Genomic DNA, 10252 nt, shown 5'->3' on the forward strand with positions numbered 1-10252 from the left:
AACAACGAAGACCTTATTTGGGGTGTCAGGGGCAGTGCAGGGAGCATGGGTCCAGAGGGTCCAGAAACGCATCCCACCCGTGTGGGAGAGTAACAGGTTTTTACGAGAAAGCAGGAAGGGGTGATCTCTGATCTCGATAACGAAGCGAAAACTGCCGATTTGGTGCTGACGAGTGGTCAGCTTTCCTCTCCCACTGCCGGTGACCATCTCATCCTAATGGGCTCCAGACACCCTGTAGCCGTGGCCTCAGTGGCACGGAGGGTTGTCGCGACCACAGATGAGTCTCTCTCTTGCTCTGCTCCCCTCCCCTCCCCTCCCCTCCCCTCCCCTCCCCTCCCCTCCCTCTCTGTCTCTGTCCCTCCCCCTCTCCTACGGAGGAGACGGAGACGCAGACACTCACGTCAGCCTGCCCAAGGCCACAAGCAACCCGCTTGCTACCCACTTGTGCTCGCGTTTACTCTCAGGCGGGTTTAGAGGGAAGAGACTGAGTTCTCGGTGCTTCGTCCATCCGGGGCCTTGACCTCCCCGGAACACAGCCCTGCCGCACCGTCAGTGGCGACGAGGCCCAGCTGTCTTCATGACCTCCCTGGCTCTGTCTCCTTCTCATCCCTTGGGGTTCGGCTTGAGGAGTGAACCCATGGGGTTGGACGGGGCCTGGGCGTTGGGCTCACCACGCCGGGGTCCTGTCTGCAGAGCGGCTCCTAGCCGGGCGGGAGCTCCGGGGAGGGAGAGGGCAGAGCAGATGCCTCGCTCCGGGCCAAGGAGCCTGCGGGGTGTCCGGCCCTTCCGCGAGCACCCCTCAGGCACCACCAGCAGGACGGGCTCTGCCACGGGCGGGAAGCAGGGCACGGGGCGCTCTGGGGCAATGCCTGAGAAGAGTTAGGATTCTGGAAGTCGGTGATAAGGAGCCAGCCGGAGCCCCGACCCCAACAGCCCACATTCCCAAGGACTCTCTACAAATTCAGAGAAGGCTCTCAGGGACGCAGATGGCCCAGGGCTCCGTGTGGGGCGTGAGCACCCCCAGGCTCGCTGCAGCAAACTGCCTACCGCTGGGTACTGGGTACTGTCTGTTTCCAGCAGATGTGGTCCTAACGGCTCAGGGAGCCGTGGTGAAGCCGGAGGGACACCCCACCCCCCGCAGCACCCGTGGCCTTGTGGGGGGTGGTTTGAAGACAGACGAGCTATTTCACGTTCCCTAAAGAATTTCTTAAAAAGGACAAATTCGGATCATTAGAAATCATTGAATCATTTGTAACTTCGACCATGATTAAAATACAAAGACTTTAGACAAAACCAAAAAAGAATGAACCAGGTTCCAAGGGTCCAAGTCAAGCTAAGGTAGAAATTGAATATGTGAGAGTCGTTAATTCATAAAAATAAGGGGGAAAGTGTATTTCCGCACCTTGTGTCATTTGTGGAAACTGAAGTTTTGCCTTTTGTTACGGACATTCAGTCCCGGGTGTGCAGAGCTTGGAGGGGCCTGGAGCAGGGAGGCTGGGGGAGAGGGTCAGGCAAGCGCGCCCGGAGGTGGCCAGAGAAACCAGCCCCACGGCCCCTGGAACTGAGGGGACCTCAGCCCGTGGGAGGGGGAGTCCGCGTATCCTCACTGCCGGCCGTCCCTCTGCTTGCTCAGGCAGACAGTGCGGGAGCAGTGGGGAGAGCCCGCAGCCCTGCAGGCCAGAAGCACTGACGCATCCCAAGTATTTCCCTAAGAATCAGGAGGCTAGTGGAGACCAGAGCTGAGTCTTCAGTCAGCCAGCCAAGCGCATGTACGGAGCACCTACTGTATACAGGAACTGCGCAGACCCTACCATATAACCATCTGGCATGGGGGGTTTTGTGGATTGTGAACATTAATTCCTTTTCCTTAATGTGAGTCTCATCACATTTCCGAAACTTTCTGGGCCATCTTGCCGGTCTGTACTCTGCTGGGACATTTTCCTTTTTCTCTGAGCTTTAAAGCTCAGTGTCACGTACCTGCCATGTATGTGGCTGCGTGTTGCGTTTGGGTGGCGGTTCACTCCCGCTCCCCCTGGCTTTTATCCCGGCCGGCCTTGCTGGAAGTGCCGTGTTACTCGCCTCACCAGACACGGCTGTTCTGTGTGGTTCTGTCGTCTGGCCGGCGTCCTGGACGGTGCTAACGGATTCAGCTTTCCAAAGCCCCGTGCTCCCAGGATCCTTCTCACCCACCTGCTCCAGGTCTGCCCTCGAGTCTGTAATTCCCGTCCCCTCGTCTCCTTGGGGTCACGCCGCAGCTCCGAGCCGCACGACCGCGAAGCCCTCCAGCCCGGTCTGCCGTGCTCTGTGCGCCAAGAGGCAAGCGTTTGCCGACCCCGGCCTCCGCTCTCGCTGAACCTGCGCGGGAGCTGGGTCTGTACCTACTTGCGCGCAGAAGGGGCCTGTCTGCGACGTCCGCGGCGGCTCCCTGCGAGGTGGAAGGACCCGGCCTACGTGCGGACAGAGCTTCGAGTTCTGCCCCTCGCGCTTCCCGTTTGTCCGGATTCCTCGGGGCCTCTCGGGTCGGTTTCGGGGACTCGTGGAGGGCAGGACTGCCCCTTTGTCAGCGAGGAGGTGAGGCCTCCGAGGCGTCCGTGCCGGCCGACGGCCTGAGTCCTGGTGGAGCCGCCACGGCTGGTCCCGCGCCCACCGGGTTGGCCGCCCCGTGCGAGGCTGTGGCTGCTGTGGGCGGCCGAGCACCGCCTGGCCCCGTCCGCGCTGTAGGACACTTTGCCTTCCCAGTGGTAGCTCTCCTGCCTCACTCGCGGGACCTGTGCCCCGGGTGACACCCCGTTCTGCACGCTGTGCGGCCGGTCACGGCGTCACGAGCCCGTCGTGCTTCGTACCGTCCTCGGGAAAACGCCCCTCCTGCCCCCGTCCCCGACTCCGCCAGCGTGTTGTGGGGTTCCCGCCCTCAGCGCGGAGGACGCCGGGTCTGTCACATCGACCGAGCTCACGGGCGTCTGTCTCCGCTGTCTTCCTTCGTGTCTGTCGAAGACCGTACTTCCTCCTCAGTTTAGCCCGTTGTAGTGTGACAGTTCTTTTCAACATTTCCGTCCACTGTGCATCCTACTCGGACGGTCTCGATGTCAGATTACAGTTTCCCTCCTTCCCGTGCTGCTTCCGCACTCAGGTACACAGAAGCACGTCTGAACTACCGACCGCTCTCTCCCCGCCCCCGCGCTCAGGGACCGAGAACGCTCCTGCTCTGGGCACTTGTCCCGTCGGCGACCGGCTTCATCCCCTGGGGAGCTCCACCTGCTGAAACCGCCTCTTCTGGGGGGGCCCGAGGGCCGCTGTGTCCTTCGCGGTCGTCTCTGGAGCCAGTGTTACAGCTTCTGCGACGCTCTTTTCTTTTCTTTGGTTTCATTTCTCTTCTTAAAGAACGACTTTTACCAGTCCTTCCAGGGAGCGCTCGTGGCCTCGTTCTGGCCTGAAATTATCTCTATTTCGTGGCCATCCTGAAATGGCGCCTTGCCTGGGAAGATCCTTGGGCGGACGGTGGCGTCCCTGAGACCCTGGCCACCATCTCCCGGCCTCCTGGCTCCGTGGCCACAGTCCTTCATCTCACGTTACAGGTGAACATGTCTTCCAATCAGAAGCATCTCATAATGGTGTAAGACAGTAACTTCTTAGCCTTCATGAAATACAGCTTTCCTGACCAAGTCTGTGACTCACATATGTTTCCATTCTAGGGAATCTCTCCCTCCCTGCCGTTCCCTCCCTTTGTCTCTTCTTTGTAAAGATTTCTTTCCTTTCTTCCTTCCTGCTTTTCATTCTTCCCACACATTCGTATTTTCCTAAGATCTCTGCCCTGTATTTAAATGTATAAACTGTTCACCCCCAGAAGCCCCATGGGTTTGCAGCAGAAACATCCTTTTGCTCGTTCTGCGTTTTGCAAGAACGTGACCACATCCACCCGGCCACGTGTCTCAGCCCTGGCACGGACGAGCTCTGGGGTGGATGGGTCTCCGCCGGGGAGGGCCGTCTCGCCCGTTTCGGGATGTCCTGCGGGTGAGCGCCCTCCTACAGCCGGCCCTTCCCAGGGCACAGAGTCACCCGGACGTCCCCGGCACCGAAGCCGCGGCACGGTGATCGCGTTTTGCGCTCGCGGAACCGGGCGCCTGTGCCGGGATGGAGCCCACGTCCCGCGCAGGGGCTCCCGGGAACAAGTCACCGTCCCGTCATGGGTGCTGCCTTCGTGCGTTCGGTGTGCGTGGTCGGCCGCGCGGCCAGAGCCTGAGCAAGAGCCCATCCGCGGGAAGAGCATTCGCGGAGACGGAGCCTCCCTTGGCCTTTGACATCCCCGCCTCCTGCTCGAGACCAGAGGTTTCTGGTTTCCAAAAACAGGGAGTGAAAAATCAAAGTAAAACACATTTTCAAAGGTCTCCTTGCCCCCCAGTTCCTCTGAGAAAGTTCTCCCACGTGTAACAAGGACTTTGTGGGGTGACTGTCCTGCTTCGTCCACATTTGCGCCCCGGCCACACCATGCAGGGGGTCATGCTCTGGGACCCAGGACCTGAGAGCCTCCGTCCAGCCGTCCACCTCCACAGAAGAGGCGCGGAGGGCAGAGTGTGGCCATGGGCTGGAGCAGAGGGGCCATCAGCCGCCGCAGCGTCCGGGCCGGGGCCGTCCCGCACCGCGCACACCGTGAGCCCGAGCTCGGCGCCCACGGACCGGCTTCCTGGAGGTCAGCCTCACTGGTTTGCAGGCTGTAGCGTTTTCGATGTGCAAACATGGAAAGACACTTGCTGATGTACCAGATACACCGAAATCAAGGATCTGATAAGCAGAAATGAGTTCGGGATGAATTTACACGTTATTACTAAGAACAAGAAGGAAATAAACGTGATGGGAACGAGCCTGAAGAGAGTTATCGCTTCTGTGTGTCCATCCACGAGTCTCTGTCTCTAAGGGCCTCGATCAGGAAGGCCACAGTGCATACGCCCCTGGAACCCTCCCTGAGGTCCATCGGCCCAAGCCCCTCGGGTCAAAGGTCACCGTCGGTGCGCTGCCTGGCCCCTTACTGCATGTGTTTCCAGGGAGGCTGTGTTTAAGGCAAACAGAGGATGGGAACCGAAGGCCGTGGGCCAGGGACGATGGGTGTGTCCACCTGCCACCCAGTCCCGTCCTCCCCCGCGGGCGGGGGTCGCAGCTGGGCAGAGGATTCCATCGAGGCCCCTCCCTGCAGTGACCGGCCCGTCCCCGCGCTCCCTTCCCACCCACGCTGAGTCATGGCCTGGCACCGTTTGTCCTGGGAGCCCTCCTGGGCGAGCCGTGCGGAAAGGCCAGGATTCGGACACCCGTCCGTGTTCCTCGGGCCTCGGGTGGAAGACATGAGGGTGTTCTCTCCCCGCGGTCGCTGACCTGGGGCCAGGGAGCAAAGAGCCCTGCGTGTGCCTCTTCAGGGAGAAACGCCCCTGCAGCAAGGAGGGCTTGTGGGACCAGAGGCCGGAGAAAGACTGGGACCCAGGCTGGGGGGGCCGCGGGGACCGAGGGCTTGGCCGTGGGGGCGCTGGTGTCTGGGCCATTCCTCAGAGGGCCGGGGCACCTCCGGTGGCCGACAGCTGGGCACGGCTCTGCCCGGGACCTGCCCACAGCACTCACGAAACAAGCTCTGGGAAGCCCAACTTGGGATGTTTTCAGAGCAACATGCCCTGGCCCTGACCGTTTGCCCAGTGAGCCTCCGGGAGGGCTCGGCGCCGACGGCTCGTGCCCTCAAGTCTGTCCACGTGCGTTTCTCTCCCCCGCTTCCTTTCACACCACCTCACCCTAGGCCCGAGGCCTCGCCTGTAACTTCCAAAGCAGGATATTAAAACTTTGGACAGAACAACGGATCGGAGGCTGTGTTTCAGAGATAGGGCCTCACGAAGGAGGGCCAGAACTCACACGCGTGACCTCACCCACGAGGGACAGGCAGCGCCCGGCAGGCACTGCTACCCCACCCCGTCCCGGTCCGCACAGGGAGCTTCGGGTGAGTCAGCGGGCGTCTGAAAGGCCTAGTGTGTTTGGCTGGGAGAGCGATCTGTCTCTGTGCGGTGCCAAGGACCACTAGGCATGGCTTGCTTCACTCTCTGACTCACTCAAAAGGGTCGGGAGAAACGGTTCCTCCGGGGAGGCCCCGGAGGATGTGGGACGGGAGCACCGGCTCCAAGCTTGTTCTCATTCTCTGTGGCTCCTGCTCTTTGGGGGACGGACACCAGCGGCCACAGCAAAAACACAGCCTTTCTTACCCCTGATGAAGCCGGCCTTTGGACGTTCTCTCATCCCAGGGAAAACCAGCAAACCAAATCCCATGCTGGGTCGGCATTTCTACATACGGCCGAAGAGGTGTTGGTCTCTGGGACGTCCTCCACAGACGCTGAACGGTGCCGTCCAGTCGGCCGAGACCTCGCTCCCTCGTCGGAAAAGCTCCCTCCCGTTCAGTCGTGGGGCTGGGGGGAGCTGGGCTCGGTGATGGACATCCATCCCTTTGCTGGCCGTCCTACCTCTCCCCATCCGCACACTCTGGGGACCCCGCTGGAGGGGATCGGGCTGACGGGCAGTGTCATCGGCGGTGGGACTGAGGGGCTGCCTCGAGACCCGGGCGTGGCAGGCCACACAGGCTCCTAGGACGGGGGATCCCCCAGAATGGGGGCCCCAGCAAGCGCCCAGCACCGGGTACGGCCACGACAAGAGGCTCTGCTCTGCCGTCTCGGACTCGTGGGCCTTCCCGAGAGAAAGAAACGCAGCAAGAGGAATGGCATCTTTCAGAAAAATCAGACAAAGGTACGACATACTAGGAATCTCAGTACATGCCACACAGGCCTGTGAAATGTGTCACACGTGTTCCCTCTAACCGACACGCTAACAGGCTTAGCCTCAGTGTGACCCGGACTCGCAGAAGGACGCGTCGGATCTTACAAGGTAATTCAGCTCGGACGGCAAAGGCGACCCAAGAAGCACTAGCAGCGAAGCAGAGTCACCTTCTGAAACCCCGCAGTGGGTAGACCGAAGCTCCGTCTCCTCACGCGGCTCCTCCCCTGGTTTCAAAAGCAAAGTCTAGAGTTATTCTGAAAGCGTCTAGAGGACACGTCAGGACTCAGACCTTCGTAAATTGTCCTGACATTCAAGGGTGGGGAAGAGCCTGAGCAAACGGTCAGCCGAGGAGCCCGGTTCACTGCGGGACCGACTTCATGGTGGCCCGCCAAGGACGCAGGAACCCAGGCCAAGTACGTCCAAAATCAGGGGCCCATGATTTCATGGCTAAAAAGCTTTGAAATGTCCCCAGGTTCTCTGCCTTTTCGACACAGGAAAGCCCGCGCTCACCTGAGCCGTGTCTTCCTACCATGTCATGTGCTCACCAAGTCCGCACCCTCCCTTACCCTGGACCTGGAGGCTCAGAAAGAAAGGAAAACCCCAGACCCCTGGCAGCTCTTCCTGCAGAGACCTCTAAGGTCTAACCGCAGTCGCAGAGAGCGAGAGGTGGACCCGGGGACCGTGGGGACACAGGGACTCATTATAGGCCCCAGAGACCATGGGGGCCCCAAGATAGTATTGTAGGGGACCCGGGTCTGTAGTATGGGAGACTCAGGGACTGTGGCGACCCCAGGACTGGAGCTGCTTTAAAACCCCCACAACCTTAGAGCGTCTGCAGTCACAGCCACACTAAGGAAAAGCGTCCTTCACGAAGCCGTCAGCCCCCACTTCCCAGCAAAGGCCTGTCTGCAGCCTCGGCTCTGAAATCCGGGCTGCCCTGTGTCCCAAGCATGTTGTCCCTCCCAACCTGGGGGTCCCCACAGTAGAGACTGCTCCGGGCACGGCTGGTGTAAATGGGTTGAGGCTCTCGGCCGCAAACGCCGTCCGGGGGGCAGAGTTGGCAGCTGCGGGGGTACCGTGTGGGAAGGGGCCCTGGGGCGGGGTCCCGAGACCCAGTGATCAGCACCTGTCTGCAGGCCCGGGTGACGCAGACTGTGGCTGAGGTGAGACCAGGCAGAATCAGGGTTAGCGCCTCGCACATGCGTTACAGAGTAAACCGGACCTTGCAGGACAAACATTCCGGGGATGGGGGGCACTGGCCATGCCCTGAGGGGCCTCCACATGCTCCCAGCAGGGCGCCCGCGTGCTACTGGCCATCCTGCCCACTCCCAGAGGACAGGGACAGCATCAGCCTGGATGACAGGGAGGGCAGGGCACGTTCCCAGGGAGCCATGGGCGGGGGCACGGGGTGTGGCTTTTGACGTGAGACTGTCCTTGGTCTGTCCCTGCACGGAGCTCAGCCACAGGAGCTGGAGGCCTGACCCACTCCGAGCCTGGACTCGACGCCTTCACCCCTGCCCCGAGGAGCTGCCGGAGACGCCGCCCGCTGAGAGCACTCCGGAGGGGCCAACCCAAAAGGGCCTCCCCTGCCGCCCAGACTGGCGGAAGGACAGGGAGGGGCCCGCCTGCGCCGCGTTCCTGCTCCTTACACACTCGCGGTGCCAGATGGAGGGAAATCCATGCTGAGCGAGTTCTCAGAGAGGGGATGCCAGGGCTGCGACCCCCACGGCACCCTGATGCCCTTCATCACCAGGGCCGAGGCCTGGAGACACCGGTGGGGACCCCCACGTCCGCCCTGCTGCCCCACGTTCTGCTGGGCAGGAGAGGAAGAGGCAACCTAAGTCATGAAATGCACATGGACTGAACCGTTGGAGAAGCAGCCGTGAGACTTCCTGAGTCCAGAACCGAGGAGGGGTCCCCCAGCCCCGGGTGCAGGGCCCCGGCATCCGCCCAGGGAAGCTCGACGCGGCCCAGCCCCTGGAGGGAAAGCGCTCCAAGCTCACCGCCTGTGGCCGCAACATCCGTCCGTGGGGAGTCGCGTGTTCAGACAAGAGACGGGGTGTCGGGTCAGCAGCCTGGGGGGTGAGAGCACACAGAGCGGCCGACCCGGGAACCGCACCCGGTGCTCGCAGCGGCGCGCAGGCCCCGGAGAAAGGAGTCGTAATCGCCAAAGCGTCTGAGCTGTTATTGTATAAATAAGGGATTTCCAGGAACTGGCTCCTTCCTCTGAAGCAGCTGCGCAGACTTGCCAACGCGACGGGGAAGCCTGGTCGGGAGACTCGTCACGCACGGCCACGGGCCGCAGCGTTTCCAGAAATTCAACCTGAAATCTCCCCCCGCCCTGCTCCGGCCCCGGCTCGTAATAAATACCGGGTCTCGCAGGGACACAAAGGCAACGAAGCACGTTAAGCCTCGAGCGGGGGCGGCGGGGGCTTCTGCTGACTCACGCGCACAGTCGACGGGGTGCTGCGTGCTGGAAGGGGCTGAGGTCCCAGCGCCCCTGCTCTTGGCCGCCCCCGCGCCGCAGGGTCTGCGTTGTAGCAGCGAGCCCGGCCCCTTACGAGCACGCGGGGGGCGGGGAGAGAAACGGGCTGGTTCCTGTGGCTTCTCACGTCTGGCGAGGGTGAACCCAGTCCGGAAGGATGCGGGACCAGCCGAGGGAGACGACCGGCGTCTGCCGGTGGGGAGCAGAGCGGCCCCCAGCTCAGAACCGCGCCCTGGAGGGCGGCTCACGTGCGCACACCCCAGCACGGCCTCTCCTCCGTTCTGACTCCTGCAGAAAGTTCTGACGCAATAACTCTCACCTAGAGACGGGCCTGCGGCCGAGCATGGAGGGGGTGGGGGCAGCTGGAGCACAGGAGGGCAGGCGTGGGGTCACTCGCCCTCCACACGATGCCCTGTGGGCTCCTGGAGTCTCCCTCCGCCTCTCCCATGCCCTCCACGCGCCCTCCACCCGCCCACCGCCCGGACCCCGGCCCTCTTCTTGCCTGTCCTTCCAGGGGGTCTCGGGTGAGAGTGGCCCGAAGCCGTGCATCTGCGTGGAGAGAGGACTGCGTGGGGACAGGCCCCCTCGCCCCAGGCCCAGCCCGCACCCCCTTTCCGGCCGGAGCGCTGGGGGCCCAGGGCGCTCCCATCAGCTGGGCTGCACCTGGCGGGCGCCTCCCCACGTGGCCGGCACTGACGGGCTTTCACTGCTAGACCCTCCGGTGGGTGTGAAGTGCCCTCTTGTTCGTTTCAGTTTGCAGCTCCCTAGTGAGTAATCGGGTCGGGCGCTTTTCCTACACTTACCGGCCGTCCGGACCCTCTGGTGGTAGAGCCCAGAGGCTTTCCTGAGGGCGAGCTGGGTCTGGCTTTTTCTCGGGTCGGTACCATCTTCCAGGAAGGAGCTACTCGCTGCGGGGAACGCATCCCCCGACTCACGCGGACCCGTGCCTCCCGCGCCGCGCCACGGCCGCCG

Source organism: Neovison vison, chromosome 1 (genome assembly GCF_020171115.1).
Source record: "Neovison vison isolate M4711 chromosome 1, ASM_NN_V1, whole genome shotgun sequence".
In the NCBI taxonomy this organism is placed as follows: domain Eukaryota; kingdom Metazoa; phylum Chordata; class Mammalia; order Carnivora; family Mustelidae; genus Neogale; species Neogale vison.